Source organism: Electrophorus electricus, chromosome 3 (genome assembly GCF_013358815.1).
Source record: "Electrophorus electricus isolate fEleEle1 chromosome 3, fEleEle1.pri, whole genome shotgun sequence".
Taxonomy (NCBI): domain Eukaryota; kingdom Metazoa; phylum Chordata; class Actinopteri; order Gymnotiformes; family Gymnotidae; genus Electrophorus; species Electrophorus electricus.
In genome coordinates this window covers 20,338,422-20,356,204 of record NC_049537.1, presented here as the reverse complement: position 1 = coordinate 20,356,204, position 17,783 = coordinate 20,338,422, and the positions used below count along the sequence as shown (strand labels likewise).

General features: G+C 44.4%; 1 protein-coding gene across 2 annotated transcripts in view; it reads left to right on the top strand.

Moving 5' to 3' along the window:
* Positions 1-17,783, top strand: part of lrfn2b (leucine rich repeat and fibronectin type III domain containing 2b) — an 83,675-nt gene that overhangs the window by 27,649 nt on the left and 38,243 nt on the right. For both annotated transcript variants that reach the window (XM_027001702.2, XM_027001704.2), the window contains exon 2: positions 8,935-9,029. The gene's annotated coding sequence lies outside the window, so the exon portion shown is untranslated. The remainder of the gene's footprint in view (positions 1-8,934; positions 9,030-17,783) is intronic.

Below are 17,783 nucleotides of genomic sequence, written 5' to 3'. Positions count from 1 at the left end.
CTCAGATTTGCTCGCATCCCAGTAAATGAGGGTTTGGACCTCTGAGAGTGGGCTGTTCGGTTTGTTCCCCACATAGCCGCTTCAGAGATGCATAACATATTAGGGGTGTGTGTGCTTTTTTGTAGGTGTGCGGGGTTTTTTTTTTTGGAAACGTGCTTAAGAGGTAATGACACTTCGTCCCAGTCTGTCTTAAATGATAAATATGTATCGATGCCTGGATTAAAACGTAATGTACTTTCATTTTCGCTTGGTTTAACAGTGGCGGAAATAAGGGCACACTGCATATTCAGGAGTAATAACCCTAATGGAGGCCATGCTGAGAGTAGGATAGAAGCTCATCAGCTGCTGTGAGGGAGACCGTAGAAGGTGGACACAGAATGTACTTGTCTCCTGTTGTCAGTCATATCTGAGCCATGCTCATCGCTATTTCCCCCTCAAAACTTCATAGCATTTTTTTTTTCTTCTCCTGAACGCTAACGTGCTCCAATGCGGCGTGGACACGGTACTGATCGCAGCGCCGATGGGCCGCTCTCCCGCCTCAGACGTGAGCGCGGTTCCGTTAGCTCTAATTCTCATTCACCACGCAGCCCTTCCAGCCCGTAATCCGTCAACTTTGGCAGGGAACGGCCCCTCTCGAAGGTCCGCTGTAAAGTGGCGGGTGCTCGGGAGCGTGCGGGCACACGCGCGCTTGTTAGAGGAGGGGCGTGGTCCCCGCGGCTCTTTGATGTGATGCGACACGGGAAGTCGCGGTGTCACTGCAATGGCAGCTCGTGTCACTCTACCCGCTCTGGCGCGAGGACACCCCTGTCAGAAAGCTAGGCACCGAAGACACGCTGATGTTTATTCATGTCCCAGGAGAAGAGCTGCATGTGCACCACAGCGCAAACAGCGAAAAGCATCACCAGCCATGAACCTTCAAGCGTTGTCTTTTCTTTTTTTTTTAGGTTGTTGGTGGTTCATGCTGCTGGCAATGATGGCGAATGCCTTTTTTTTTTTTTACTTAAATGTGCAGTGTTATGTACAGAGCCTGGCTCAACTGGAAGTGCTCTGTTGAAGAAAACCTATGCTCCTGAAAGGAATTAGTACTGGACATCACTTCCTAAGCAAGAGGCCAAAATTTTGCCCTGCTTCAAATTGCCTGGAAATGACTTTTCTTTTCTCTAGATAATGTGAGTATAGTATAAATCAAAATCTCTAAGCAAATCCTTAATCTGCATAACGCTGAGATGGCCATTAAAGTTTTTCTCACTGAGGAATTATGGAAGAGCCAGGCGTTTATGATGCCTCTTGGGTGCAGCATGTCAGCCTATGTTCACGCTTCCAGCCCTAAACACCAGTGATTTTCAGGGTCGGAGGGAATTTAGCGGGTTGTGGCAGTCAAGAGTCTGTCGAGGGAATGTGAGCATTAGGGCGAGAGAATGAGGCACTGCTATTGGCTCTAATCCCAGCTCACAGTGACACAGGCTGCGCCATGGATGGCTTTGGCCGGACTCGATGGGTGAAGGGCCTCATGATCCGTGTCGTTGGCTAGGCTGCTGGGGATTGAGGTCACGTGGCTACACACACAGCCACAACCTGAAGTGTTTTCGAAGTTCATGCCTCTGGCGTGACTTTCCATCGAGCCTCACTGCTAGAGTTTGCTGACGAGGGAAATTTTGTTTTGCAATCTTCATTACACTTGTTTATGCACAGCCTCTCACATGAACTTAGACACTCACAGCTTTTGACATTTACATTACAAGTTGTCATGGCCCAGGTGAATTGGGAGAATAAACGTGAACATGCCTAATATATGCAAAGTAAAGGTTTTTGATGTTGCATTTTATGTGGTAAGTGCCTTAATTACATATTAACATTACTGCTTTAAAATCTTGTTAGAAAGGTTAGTTTAGCTATACCCAATAACCAAAAGGTTGCTCTGCCCTGCATGCATTGTGCAGAATCCAAAAACACATCTGTTGAGAAGCTGTGGCCTAATCATCATAGAAATTTCATTCACTGACTCACCACACATCATAAAACGTTTATTCATGGTCTTCGAAAGCTCCAGGCCTGTCCTGGCACCATAGCCCACTGGCTGTGCTCACCAGGGCACTGGGGTGCATTGTAATCACTTCTCCACAGGCAGCCCTGTAGGCTCAGCACGTCTTTTGTCCCTCCCTGCTTGCTGTTCTTTTGATGTCTGTGTTTGACGGGTCACATGGGCCCATTGGCGAGCTGTCAGATCTGGTGCCTGAGACATTTCTGCTCACCAGGTTGAGTGGAGTGGTGAATGATGGGCCAACTAGCAGGGCCTTATTTTTGTTAGCCATTTGGGCCAAGTAATTGCTTGTGGTATCATATTGTGAGATATTCACTATAGCATAATACTGTGAACAGAACGTACAGTATATTCATTTAAATCATACAGACATATACACAGTAAATAATATTAGCTGTGCTTCTTGTAGGGGTTATCAGTGAATTACTATTATTCATTTTATGTCTTTACCATGTAACTGGGGTATCACACAACTGTAAAAATCATCTCATTGTCTTTTATATTTCACAACCAATTCTGGAAAATGAATTAATTGCACCTTCATACTAAACATTATTGCACAAACAAAATAGGACATGTCATAGGATGTTACAAATGTCTTGTCAGTGTTGTTAAATAAACGGTATTACTTATCTATAAGAAAGGTCAAGAAAGGTCAGACACAATGTGGTAGAAAGTGCCGTAAGTGGTATCCTGGTATCCTGTTTTATGCCTGTTTAATGACTGTTTTATGGCTGATATACTGCACTGGGATGTCAGTCCTTATCCGTGGACCATATTTCAGATGCTTGGTTTTAATCCGCGAGGCTTGGGAACTCCAGTATCTTGTCCAAGCTCTTTTCAGCATTACTGGAGCCCCGTCTTTGGTTCTTGCCTAGGGCTATTCAGTTCCAGAGGTCAGAGAGTTGGTCCTACACTCTGACTCTGTCGTTCATGACCATTGGCAGTTCGGCCCATGTTTGTGTCTCGATTATTTGTTGTCCAACTCATCAGTAATTGGATGGGAACTAGTTCAAATTCTGATAGCTGATCTAAAATTTGTCATGCAATATAATATTCTAAAACTCCTGGGCATGTCTAATTTCACGTCAGCATGTTGACCAAATGTAGTAATATTTTGATACTGCAGTTCTATAGCTCCGGTGTAACAGCGCAAGTACTGCAGGGCAAGGTGCAAAACCAGGTGCAGGTATGTGCTAAGCAACATAGGTGTGGTTACAAATGAGACAGTCTGAATTCCCACTGCACATGGTGGGCTGTACTACGTGAACAGTGGCAAGGAGAGCGTTCTGTGACAGTACACCCTCCCAAAGGGCACGGCTCCCGACGAGACAGCGAACCCCAGGCTGCCGTGCACATATACACACACAAAACACATAACATATATGGCAAAGCTGTCCTCAACCTGCCCACCCAACACAAGGCAGGCTAGGAGCCACCAATAAGGGAGGTCTCTCACTACATGAGGGGGAAAGGCAAAGTCTGTGCCTCTCCCAGGGCAGTCTGATTGTGCTCCCGTTCAGTGGCGGGTCTGGAGGCGCGGCTATGACGTTCAGCGGTGAGTCCAGAGGCGTGGCTATAACATTCAGTGATGACAACATCCTCGGAGAGACCCAGCCTGGACAAACAACATATCGCATCCATTTGTACAGTGGGTGCACACAACAACAAGTAGATGCGCGTGTAGACAAACACAAAAGGCGCTTCGATGCAACACCTACTCGAAGCACTGGTGCTAGTGGCGTGTCCTTGGCCCTACAGGACACGCAAGGGAGCACATCCTCCCTGGGTCCGGACGTTCTGCTGCAGACTACGGTCCTACTGTCGCCAGCCGCCCAAGGAGAGCCCCTGAGGCAGTCCTCCTCCAGGGCTGTGGGCGGACCCGTCCAGTACTCATGCCCTGCCCTCGGAAGAGGGAGAACACAGGCTACTTCCATGCTAGCCCGGGACTTAGCTGGCTCCACCAGACCACCTACACTGTGGTCCCCATGGAGTCCTTCGGCTCTCTGTGGTTCTGCCTTGGTTGCCACAGCCCCCCCCCCCCCCCCAACAAATTCCATGGGGCATTCTCCTCCTCTCCTTCTCCTCCTCCTCCTCCTCCTCCTCCTCCTCCTCCTCCTCCTCCTCCACCAGTCGCGGTCCTCTCCCCAGCATCCAAGGATCCAAGCAGCAGCTTAGGATGTCTCTGAGCGCATCCCCATAGGAAGTCCATTTGCTGTAGAGTGAGTGGGCATCCTGTGGTGGTCAATCATTCTGTAATGGCCTGAGTGCCGCAGGGCAAGGAGCAGGACATACAGACTCCCTCAACGGAGACAGACTTTTATTAATGCACGAAAAAGACAATGGCACTCACACATAATATAAACGTTGAACATGAATACAAATACGGCTAACATGAACAATGTGAACTTGAACATGAACAATGACCAACAACTATGCACATACCAACAGGGGTTTAAATACATACAGACATAATGAGACTAAACCAGGGGCAAGTGTGTGCTAAACAACATAGGTATGGTTACAAACAAGACAGTGTGAATTCCCTGTCATGGTACAGCCCCTCCTCCCAAATGTCTCCCTGTGTGTATTTGTGGGTGTGTATGTTTGTCCGTGTGGCCATGCCCCCCATGTGTCACACCTGTTTGTATGTTCCTCATTTATTCTCAAACCATTTCACTGTGAGTTATACTGTGTATGACTATGTACGTGACAACTAAACCAAACTTAAGCTTGAAACTTGAACTTGAGCTTGCAATATGTGTGTAGAAAAACCCCTATTGTTCTGTTGTCTGTTGTCGGTTTTTGACGTTACATTAGCATATGTGCTATGTAGTCTTTGTGCTCTATGTGAATAAAATGTATGTTTCTGTTCTACGCGACTCGTCCCCGCATCCTGCTTAGCCTCTTGCGTTACATTCCCACTGCACGCAGCGGGCTGTATCACGTGACTAGTGGCAAAGGGAGTGTTCCATGACATCCTGTTTATATACTTACCTTGTTTATAAACTTGTATTTGGTTTAAAACACCTATACCTGTCTTAGTACATATTATTCTTTAATATGTAATTTAGCAACTTGGCACAGAAAAAACTGATGTAATTGGAGACAGAATTATGGCTCTGGCTGCTTTTTGCATGGCTATATTAGTCTAAGCTGCTGATTTAGTTTATGTGCGGCTGCTTGTTGCTGTGCTTTGTAAATGATCCAGAACAGACAGTGCGGGCTTCCGCTAAGATTTGTGGTTTCTTTATGACAAGGTGCTGCCAAGACCTTTTCAGATGTGCGGTCTCTTGAAATGACTTGGAACAGCTTGGATCAGCTCTTGCTGTTTCGGATTCTGCATCCTTCACCAATATCTTGGCGCACCTTGTTGACCTGTTGACTGACCCACCCCTCGGTTCATCGGGCCTGTATAAAACGTGACTGGAGCTAATGGCTCACTGGGGCAGTGGCACCATGCTGAAAGTGGGAGGAGAATAAAGCAGAAGCTCTCTAGTTTCAGGCCAGTGTGTGTGGGACTAATCTCATATTCTCAGGCTTTCATGCAATGGCCTTCCAATCAGGGGAAACATGGCTCCTCTCTCTCCCACCAACCTCCATATGATTCATCCCTTTCCATGGCACACACAGCTATCTTGCAGAAGGCCACGTATATGTACCATTCACACTAGTAAACATGAATGTAGATTGTACACATAATTCAGTTAATGCAATGTAGTCAGTAGACATGGTACTCCGTTGCTCACAACGTTACTCACGTGCATGGAGTATGTCTGTTTGGCAAAGTAATGCACCTCGCAGATTCAGCTGTGCCAGACGCAGCCTCGTGCACAGGAAATCGTGCACAGGGAACGTGGTGGCTGTGCAAAAGGGTAGCGGTGTGCAGTGTGCATTCTTTTGGGGCTACGAGAGCACAGGCTTCCTATGCATTAAACACAGCAGGGCGCGCGGCCATGCTGAGGGTGGCAGTGGGTAAAGCGTAAAGGTGGAGGGTGTCGGCAGGGCTCAGCACTTAGGAATAAGCACCACAGAGGGGGAAACAGAGGCAGGACAGTGTGTCTTTGTACACCTCACACATAAGATCAAAGGCACTGGGTCCAACACACACACACGCACACACACACATGCACACCCATCGTAGCCTCTGTGATGCCCGACACTCAGGTTTCTATACACACACATTCATCAAAATTCTGTAGTTTTTAAATAATATAGTACCAGCAGACCAGGGGAGGAGAATGCACTTCATTTAACATTCAGTTTCATATAGAGAATAGAGGAAGTAGGCTGGCTGTAAGAACACTAACTGCACAGGGATTAGTTCTCTTTTGTCATAATTAAGTTCCGTGTCTAATTAGTGTGGGGGGCAGATTTATCAACAAGGACACAAACTAAATTAAAGCATGAATAAACAATATTTCTTTAACAGTGACTCTTGCTATTTTTTGCCTTCATCTCTCTCCACCCTCTTTCTCTCATCAGCCTCTCTCTCTTTTCCTCCTACCCCCACCCCTCCCCTACACACATGCTCCATCTTGCTTACATTTCTCATGATGACATCACACCGCTGTGATGGAGTCCTAAATTGTGGAAATTATATGTGTGAGCAAAACCTGGCTCATGTTTCAAACCTCCTGGCAGTAAACTGCAGTTGCATCATGGCAAAGCTGAGCTGCTTAACTCATGCCAGCCAAACACCTCCAGATGCCTGCCTGGGCTTCATCTCTTGTTTAAGATGAATTGCTCCCCATGGAAGGTAATCAAAAGTCAGGTGGCTATGCAAAAACCCGTGCAGCAGTCATGTTTCTCGATAAGGCCATCGCATGCGGCTATTGCAACGTAACTCATATGCTGTGAATAGAGTCCCGCAGGTCTTTGTCTGCCAACATTCAAGGAGTCGTTTTTTTCCTCAGAAATTAACGCCACTCTCGGTCCACACGTCCTCCAGTTTATTCTCTGCTCTTCTCTCCTTATTTTCTGAGAACTCTGAATGAGTGTCTCTCTCTCTCGGTCCGGTCCAGTAGTCCAGCTGAATCGTAACCTCCACCTGTCTTAAGACAGCTGCTACTAATCTCATCCCCACTGTGTCAGAATAGTGGGTTTTGTCAGCAAGACACTCACTTGTTACTGAACACTTAGCTTGTTGCTCAAAACACGCACGCACTCACGCAAACACACACACACACACACACACACACACACACACACACACACACACACACACACACACACACACATATGTTTTGCCACTGTCACAGTGCCCTAATTGAGTTGAATCTCTTTGCATCTGCATGCTTGTTTAATAAGATGGACCTAATTGATCGAATCTGATTAGCATTCAATGCATTGACTAATTTTTCCCCGCTGAAGACTGAATTTAAACTGAAAAGACATGCAGCATTAATAAAGCAAAGAGCATAAGTCTGAACCAAATCATTTGTTACCTGGGACAAGCTGTCATTATAGCAATTACTGCTGCCTTGAGCAACTCACCACAGTAGTGGGGCTTCACTCAAAGTTAGTAAGTTACCTAGGCAAGAATGCACTTTAATGATATTATAAAAAAAACCCTCCAATGTCAATATACACTTTTGTAAGCTCCTGTGTGGAATTTATTTCTTCGCTGCTTCCTTGTTATTCCCTCCAGATTCCATTGGATAGTGAGTGTGTAAGTCAAAATGTCGTATTGCCAATGGCATTTGACAGATCTTTTGAACTCCACACACAGAGCGCTTCTTACATTATAGGTGGCTTTTCTGTGACAGTGATCTCTCAAATATGCCTTTTGTTTCTTTTTGAAAGCACTAATACTAAATATATATTATATATATATTAAATATTCCAAAAAAGTCTGAAAGAACTGTTATTATTCAAATCACCAGTTTCCAATTCCCCACTTGGTATATATGTATAACCATATGTCCAGCCAATATATAAATACTTACCTGTGTGTGCAGGCACATGAATGCATGTGTTGTGGGTGCATGAGCATGCATGTATGTGTGGTGGGATGCCGTTTGGGCTGTGGTGTAATAGGACCTTATCTGTGATGGTCTTGAACATGAGGTAGTGAGCTGGTGTTGAGTCACACAGATCGTGACATCAGCAGAGGAGACGGCAGACATGCACTGCAACAGAGCTGGCTGCTGCCCAAGGGAGGGATCGTGTATCTGAGTAATGAATTGTGCGGAGGCAAACTCCCTGTGAGCTCTGCAGTCACACGTGAACTCCGTAATAGATATATATTGCATTTTCTCACTGACTCCCATCGCGGCTAATTGCCAGACATGGAAGGCCTCTGTCTGGAGATCACAGCTAAAGTGAGAACCTGTATCTATCTTCTGCTCAAACTGATCTCACGCCTGCCTGCCTTCTAGACTAGCATTGTATTTATGAGCTTGCCGATGATAATGATGATTGATGCTGTGGTTTATGTTGCAGTTGTGACTTGCTAATAGATGTTTCTTCATTACAACGGTGGGAAGCCAGGGGAGTTTAGCTGGGACTTGCTGTGCAGTATCCTGTAGTAATCTTTAAGAATGGTTTGGGTGTAGGAGATCTGCCTAGTTCTTTTTAACAAGGACATTTGTAGCTTTCTATATTCAGGATGTCTGTATGACACAAGGCCCTGCCTGGCAGCGAGACAGTTGAAACACACACAACGCTCACATGACCCGTTACATGTCCTTCACTTATGAGTTTTATTTGCAGCTGAATGTGTATTTTAAACATTTATTGCAGGTGATAAACTGTTCCCAGTGTGCTGGTATTATTTCTAGCAGATACAAATGGAGGGCACCTGTTTTTGCCCACGAGTGACATCCTGCGTAAATGGTTTGTTACGCTGAGATGTATTTTTGCTTGATTGTTCTTATTCCTCTCTTCCTCAGGTTAAAGGGTTAAAGACTGTGGCTTGGTATCTACAAGAAGCAAACGTATAAACCAAAGGAATAGCTACAAGAAGGAGACTTATACACCAAAAGAGGTCAGTCACCATTTACACTGTTCTGCCCTCAGGAAGGCTGACATGCCACTGAACTACTCCAGCTGCTTTGGATTTTTTTTTTTTTCACAGTCCAGACTGATCCTCTGCCTAAGATAGGACAGGAATCCCCAACTTTATATTTCTTGTATTTTTATTTTTTATTATATATAATTATTTATATATCATATATATTTTTTCCTCAACGATGTGGAAAAATGATTGCAGTGGAAAGGATCAGTCCTGTGTCATTCATTGAATCAGAGCTGTTTTTGGTCTTTGCTCTTTCCTTTGTTTGAGGGTGCATTGCTCAGTGTCCGAGTTAAGATTACCCCCAGCCATGACCCCAAGCTGGGCAGAGTTCTCCAGAGGGGTGGCGGCTGTGGTGAGGAGGTGTGGCCCTGCAGTGTGATCCTGTACTAAGCCATCTCTCTCCAGAGGGCAACAGCCTTGGCCAAATGTTCCCCCCTTGCTGTGGGTCTCATTAAGGAAGGACACCTGTCCGGCAGCTGAGAGAATTCCATTAGTGGGTCTGGAGGTTGCAGGGGTCGATCAAAGACATGGCCTCATCTTTGTTTTAATCAGTGAATGGAAAGTTTGTCTTAGCTTGATTGCCTTTCCTGGCCAGACGTGTCTGTAATACATGATGACCTGGTTTTTCAGACATGGTAGTACAGAAAAAAGAGGCTCTAAAAGGTTTTGTTTTTCTTTCCCCATGTTAACGGTTCCACACGGCTTCGTGTGCTCTCTCTCTCTCTCGAAGACATAGTGATTTATTTGAAAGCGCAGCTAAGATGGTCTAATTTCAATGTGTGTGGCATAACAAGCAGCCGATGGCAGATGCTGCATGCTGTGTGTGATGTAGCAAGGGGTTGATGCATTTCACACAAACTCCTCAAGGGAGTGCTGTCCCACATGCCCAGCGGCTGGAAGCATCCTTGAGAACAGCCCTGGAGAAAATAGAGAGGTGAATCTCTTTATGAAGCCCTGCTCCAACGTGCCTTGCCGTGAAGCCAGGGGGAAAGTTGGACTGCTCTCATGCGGGTCCAGGCTTTCAGCCATCATCCCCCCACCCTCATAAGCCCCACCCCACCCGACCCCTGGGAGAGCAGCTGCAGTCCTGGAACTGATCTGCTTTAACCTTGCCGAGCCCCTCCTCTCGAGCCATTTGGAAAATATTAAACTAGAGTTAAAAAGCAATTGTTGTATCATGGATTGTATGCGTCGTGGACGCATTTATATGGAAGGTCATCTGGAAGAAAAACCCCACAAAATGAACTCTTGAGTAGTTGTGGTTTGTTCTCTATTAAGCAGGTCATCTGTCTGTGCAGTCATTATGTGTGTGATTGTTGTTGCTTGCTGGGTCATAAAGCAGTGAAGTTGGGTACAGGAGCAGCAGTCCGTGTTTTTGGGTGTTACTAGCCTGCTGTTCTATCACCCATGGTGACACTCTTTGGCCACATATAGGCTGAGATGAATTTAAAGAGTAAGAACGAGGCAAAAAATGCCAAGATGCATGGCCATCATTATGCATTATTAATGCCATGTGCTGGCAACCCAACCCAGACCAATCCAAAGAGCTCAAATGCTAAGGATTGCCTTTTTTTAGTTGAATGAATCTTTTTTTTTTCTTTTTCCACCATTTTCCTGGATCATTTCAAATTTATTGTGCTTTAGTGCTTTAGGCTTTTCTCCAGGGAATTTGTCCTGATTATGAGGCCAAGATTGAAGTCCCCAATTGTTCCTGTAATGCTGCCATTCATACATTCATAGAGTGAGAGAAAGAGAGAGAGAAAGAGAGAGAGAAAGAGACAGACAGACGGGGAGATATGATGAGAGAGAGTTTTTGATTAGGTAGCCTGAATATCAATTCTGGCCATAAATAAAAGCAAAAGGAAGATTCAGCGGACAGATGATTTGATCTGGACTGAAAAAAATAAAAATAAAAATGAGGAAATAACTTTATTATATAAAATTATAACCAGGACCTACACACAAAGTTTCTCCAAAGAATGTAAACACACCAAAAACAGAAAAGTACTAACATGTTAAAATAAACAGTTTGGAAGATCCATGAATATATTCTGGAACAACTGGAAATCACTAATCCATATATACCACAATGCCAGTTAAAAACAAACATAAACGGAAAAACTGTATTCAAGGATTCCATGGTACAGTGAGCAAAAGTATATATCTGAAATAATAGAAGCCCTTAAGAAGATAATTAAGGATTAGATGTGTACAACCCCCAAAAGTCTGTGATTTGTTCGTTTGAACTTAGTTTGAGGCTGATGATGAATTTGGGCCAAGTAACTGCAAAGGCATCTGTATCAGCAGGAAACATGTTTGGTAGCATTCTGCACACAACTTTCAGCAACTAACCTGACCACAGTCAAAGACCAAAAAAGGCTGTCAAGTGTACAGACTCATTTATCATAGCCACTGCCCAATCAATGTCCAATGAAACTGGCCAGTGTGTGCAAGAGGGTGCTTCACAGGAGTATGCAGTGTTGTCACAGTGCCACCTTGGAGTGATGGAGACACAGCCACTTTCTAACCTTAGCTGTATTTTGTCACAGTCTAAGTAACAAGCAATCAAGACATCAGTAATCTTTAAATGCATCCTTGTGATGGAGAACGTCACAGAGTTGTAGAAGGTTTGGGTTTCAGACCAGGTGTGGCCACTGGGAATGCGTCCATGATTAAAGGAGTGTCTCTGGATGAAGGGTGCATACATGAGGGAAGCGCCGAGGTGCGCTTCTCAAAGGAGAGGACAGAATGACAGAGACCCTCATCCCCTGGAGAGTGCAGTGTTGTTGGAGTCCATCACTCAGGAAGGGGAAGGTGAGTATTTGGTCCAGCTGCTATATCAGGAAGCTGGTTCTTTGGTCTGGTAGTTATATCATGTTTAGCACATGGAAGACCTGGGTTCAGAACTGGATGAGGTCACTGCCCTTATGACTTGTCGCAGATCTCAAATGAGTGTTTTTGGTTCCCTTCTTTTCCCATTTTTGTTTGTTAATTGCTTTGGTGGCAAAGGGATTTGTGACGTTAATACCAGTAAAGTATTTCTGAATTAACAGACAGCAACTGAATTGTTAAAGAAGAGAAAGTGATTGGCTCCTCTCACTTTTGACCTATCTGCCTTACCGCATCAGTACCTGTTCATCACCTGCCTGCAGGAGACACTGAGGCTGGCAGCCGGCCAGACAGCCGCTGTGCGCATACGTGTGGGGCATATCGCCGCCGACAAACGCATCCAGCCATCTGCTATGACATATGGAGCTCTTTTGAAGAGCAGAGCTTAAAAACTGGAGCTCGTCCTGTTCACTTGTTCTGGCAGAGTATTTTATGAAAATGCCAGTCTGGCTTGCTATGTAAGGAGCATTGAAATGTATGCAGTTTTTTAAGTCTGATTTGACCGGTTGAAGCTCTTTAAACCTGAAAGCATTATTGTTCTGATGAGGTGCATCTTCATTCTGAAGGTAGATCTTCTTGCTCTGCTGCACTGCGTTTAGCCATCAGGGGTGAGATATCTGCTCTAAATGCCCTGCTTTCTCCAACAGCACCGTTAAGAAACACAACTGTAAACAGTAGCTCATAATTGCCCATGAAGGCTTCGGTCTGAGAGCATTCATAACCCATGGAGTAGTTCGATGACTGTCCCGAAGGGACAAGCACTGAGCATTCAGACTCTACTGATAGACCATTTGTGCTTCAATGTGTGTTAGGTCGCTAATGGAGGAGAGATGAGCACTGGCTGAAGAATGAAGGAAGAACAAAGAAGAGGCATGCTTGAATTGAAACACAGGGGGTGAGGGGAGAAAAGGGGCCAGGGTTTTGTTTTAGAGCTGAAATAACTCAGGATGGAGGAAGAAAAATTATCAGAGGATAGGATCAAGGCCAGAAGGCTGCCCGTGAGTTTAACATTCATTTAACATAAAGGATTAGCTGGTGACAAACTGGCTTCTTCAAGGCTGCTCTGATTCACATGTGAACGTGAGAATCCATCTGGTGGTGGGCGGCATCATGTAGAGGAAATGATGCCCTAGAGTGTCTCATTCATGCATCTGCTTCAATGCCTTTAGTTGGCTGAGATGTATTCAGTCGGGTTAGATGTCTCATCACCTGATCACTGGCATTTGACGCTTTAATAGTTTATTTCACTGGATGTTTGGACCATGTTAAGGACAGGGTCTTGATGTTTGTTCAGTAAGTGAATACAAACAAATACTGTGTCTTACTGTGTCAAAAGAATTTCACTGGTGTTGCTCTGTTGCTCTCTTTATATATGTTTTGGACAGAGCAGCAGTCTGCATGCTGTTGTGTGCTTCTGCTGCAGTTTCCAGTGTCCTGACCTCTCGCCTTCCCTGACTGTCTCATGTCTCAAAATGTCTGATAGCAGGGGAATTAATGCAGTGGGTTTCCACATCAGTCCACTTCCATTGTCGGGTGTGTGTTGGTTCATTTTCGCAACATGCTCGATTGATGCTGAATGCTGTAAGCAGCTTTGCTACAGGCACGTCATACATCTGCAACTTTTTCATTTAGTTCAGATGTATCTGTTTTCCCTGTTTCTCTGTGCTGGTCAAAGCTGTGTCTGGTTGTGGATGCAAGAGCGGGGCTGCAAGGCTCTGTCTGAGTCCATGCCGGGGTCCGGGCTCTGTGCCATGTGGCAGTTAAACTGTAGGAGCAGAGGTATGCAGACAGTCAGAAGACTCAGTAGTCAGAAGACTCAGAGTGTGGCTTCAGGAGTCCCAGATTGAATGAATTAGTTGTGTTTTTAGTCATGAGAAAGATGTGTGAGAGAGAGAAGAGAGAGCAAGAAAGAGAGAGAGTGGTGGAAGGCTCCTCCAACTTTATCTCTCCCTGAACGTTTTTGCTGCCTCAGCTAATTGTAAATCTGTTTACAGCTTCATAAAAGTTTTCTTAGGGGCAAATATTCAAAACATGGTAATTCCAAATTAGCTGGCAAGGGCCCTATTTAGAAGTGTCTGCCGCCGGTTTTATTGGATTTATTTTGCCCATTTTCAGGCCATATTGAGTGAATCATTAACTCAGAATATGAAGTAATTGCTGTACAGCTGCATATTGTTGCCTTTATCCTCCTCTTATTGGCCATCTGCTCACTTGTTCCATAAGATCAATATCGAGAAATGAACTTTGTCTTAGTTTTGTTTCCAAAATACAATTAATACCCAGAAACAGAAGTTATAGGTTCCAGCCCCCAGAACAACCATCCAAACTAGGCATTCAAGCCAAGCTCTGGCTGAATGCTGCTCTCACCCAGCACTGCCTTCCGGGGAAGATTCCTTTAGTGAATGCGGAATATTCATCAGTAGCAAGCCTTTAGTTGTTCTCCGCCATGTTTGGTGCTGTTGACTTTTCCGCACGTTTCCTGAATGAAAGTTTAATTGATGTGCTGGCATGTTTGTGAAGGATAAGAGCCACGACTGAGGACCGGGCGCTCATGTTTTATGGATCAAAGACACAATGAGGCGTCCTCTTCTGTGAGAGCGTGCATAGGTATATGCGTGTGTTTGTTTGTACGTTTGCCCAATTGAAGCATAACTTTGACGGGCCCATTTCTGGCCAGACTAAACACAGACACACGCACACAGACACACACACACACACACACACACACTCCAGATTCTCACAGCTGCCAGAACCGCATGAAGGTGCAGCTAATCTGAGATTCATGTAGTCCTTCATGCTGCTTCTATAATAAGAAACCTTATTTAGTCCTCATTTCTGGGAGTGCTGTGTGGTGCCTGCCAGACCAGGACACTTCATCGCCTCTGGTCATGGTGGGACATTAAACAAAATAGCATTACTGCACTGTGTATTTTTTAAATTCTCCACATAAAATGCATATTAAAACGACTTTAATTAAACCCAAACCCAGTGGAACCAATCAACTGTATGAAATTGTTATTTTCCAAGCTATGCTTCTTCAAATAAGCATTACCTTATGATCTGAGTAATATGCTATAAAGAATCTTGAAGATCTTTATGATAGTTATCAGGTGCATCGCAGGGGTTATTATTTGCACCCCTCTTTTCCAGTTATCCCACATGATCCTTTGCGTTGTTTGCAGTTCTGGTGAATGTCTGCACTGTCAGAGATGACCGTTTTGTCATTACCACTAAACTGTCATGGGAGAGCAGCTGTGACAGAAGGTGATAGCCCTGTAAATTATGTACATGTTCGTCTGCAGAGTCCTCACCTTTGCTTGGCAGTCCACTCCATTAACCCCGATGCCGAAGAGCAGCAGAGAAAACAGCTTCCCCCGTTATCCTCCTCAATAAAATGGGCCCAAACTCTTCTCTGACACAAAGTGAATTGAGGCTTCTGATTGTTGAATTGTTGCCGTGGCTTATGGTGAGTGGAGAAGAAGACGTAAGTAGGGTTTATGTGTTTGTAAAGCCTGTTTCTGTAGAAATACACCAAAGAATGTGATTGTCCTACAGAGTTAATTAATCGCCAAAAGCCAACAAACCCAGTGGGATTTACAAATTCTTAACAATTTGTAGACAAACACAGTAGGCTTCAAAAATAGACAGTGTGTCCAATCAGTACAGAGCGCTTTTCTAATACATCACACTTCAGAAGTACAACATTTTGAAACTATAAAAAAAGTCTTACTATATAAACAAGGTGTCATGGACTGCTCCTCCCCCATAAGTCACATGGTATAGCCCGCCGCGTGCAGGTAGATCCACATGTTCTGTGTTTATTTGTGTTGTAACCACCACCCCATCCCCCGTGAATGCACACACGTGCACAGGATTTAATATTAATGTCTTGTGTCTATTTAAACCCCTGTCCGAGTGCGCGCCCATTGTTGGACTTTGTCGCTAAGTGTATTCAAGTAGATCACTGTAGCCGTAACGTTAGTTTGTCCCATGTTAAAGTGTAGGTGTTTATCGTTTAATGTCAAGTTTATAGATAGATTCATTGTGAATGTTATACGTGAAAGCCACATTTGTCTTAAATGTTTAATGTCAATAAATTTTCCGCACGAACGAAGTCTATGCGTCCTGCCCCACGCCCTGCGGCACTCGGACTCGGACTCGGAATATGTCTGGTTATAAAGAAGACATATTGTACTCTTTTTTTTTTTCCACAATTTAGCACCGTTCCTTTGAAAGACATCTGTGCAAAGTAACAAACACCCCCACCTTGATTCAGCTTTTGTATGGTGTTTTTTACAGTCATTTTCTCCGCTGTGAAGAAAGGGTCATTTTTTGTTGGGTTTTTTTTTGTGTAATGACTACTGCCCTCGTTGGCTGCCTCAGACGGGGTGGGAGGGCAGACATCGTGGAGAGCTCTGTGGTGTTTACAGAGCCAAAATGACATGATGACCACATTTATGCAAATGGAGACGCACGTTTGCTCACTCTGACATCACGCTGAGGAGTAAATCCAAACAGCTCCTGGAATTGCATGTTCTCTGTCAAAAGGGGATTATACCACAACTTCATGTTTCACGATTTCCTGCCTGTTGAATCCAATGACAAATTGTGTTCAGGAAGAACACAAAAAATGCAACTCCTTTAAAATCCATCACATTTTCAAACAAATCCCCTGGGTTCTAAAGATACAAAAGAAAATGTATGCAAACACTGAAAACAAATGCCATTCCATTGGTGACTTCTGGCATGTTTTGAATTTTCAAAATTCAATGTTTCGGCATGTTGGTGCATTTTGAAGCACATTGTGTTTGTTATACTGTGGCTAGAAATGACTTCCATACCTGTCCTTGTCAGGGTGGGCTGCCTATGACAGTGGTTAATCTCTGACTATTTGTACTTCACTTTCAGTTATCACTGAGTGAAAGCGATTCAACAAACTCGGTATCTACTCTGCTGTTATGTCTTTGCAATTAACTGAGGTCTCATCAGCACCTCAGAATTCCATCATTATTCATTACCATCACTTAACTGCGAGGCCACAGTAAAACAGTAGTAAAACTACTGAATGTAGGCATGCATGGATGTCATTTTAGGCATACAGTTTTTATGTTTCCTTCCAAAATGTCAGGGATGTTTTCTAAAATCCAACTTGAAATAGGAAGATTTGTGATATTCCATTCCTAGAGACCAAATAAAATAGAATGTACAAAGCAGGATTATCTCTCCAACCCCCCATGCATTCCACATCAGCAGTAATCCCTGTTACATTTTGTGGCCCAAGGTTCTATGGTTTCATCTATATTCAGGCCACAAAATATATTTTCCAACAGTGGCAGCATACTTTCCATATGCTAAATATTTATTTTCTCCAATCTTTTCCTTCTTCCAAGCACACACATACAAAAGGATAGAGGTTCTTCTAAGCCAAATGCATTTGCATCCATGGTCATTTCTTTGTGTGTGTGTTTGTGTTGTACTTCTTGATCATTTGATGGATTCAGTCAAACACACCCCTGGGCCTTGCCTGGGGGACCACACCATGTAATTGCAATGCTCGTGTTAAATTGCACCGCTGGGTTTCCTCCCCTTCAGAAGTGGTCTTGTTATGGACAGAAGGGTCCCAGCTGAGCAGTGTCGACAACCCACTGCATAGCTCTTCTGTCAGCATCTCACCCCTACCAAGTGATTAAACCTGGGCATTTTAATGATTTTATACAAACACCAAGCCTGTTTAGTGTGCACAGTAATTAAGAGCTGGAATCACAGGAGGCTTAATAGGGCCCTGGGCCTTGAGGTTTTTGCCTTTTAACCGTGATTGAGTTTCGTGTTCCACGT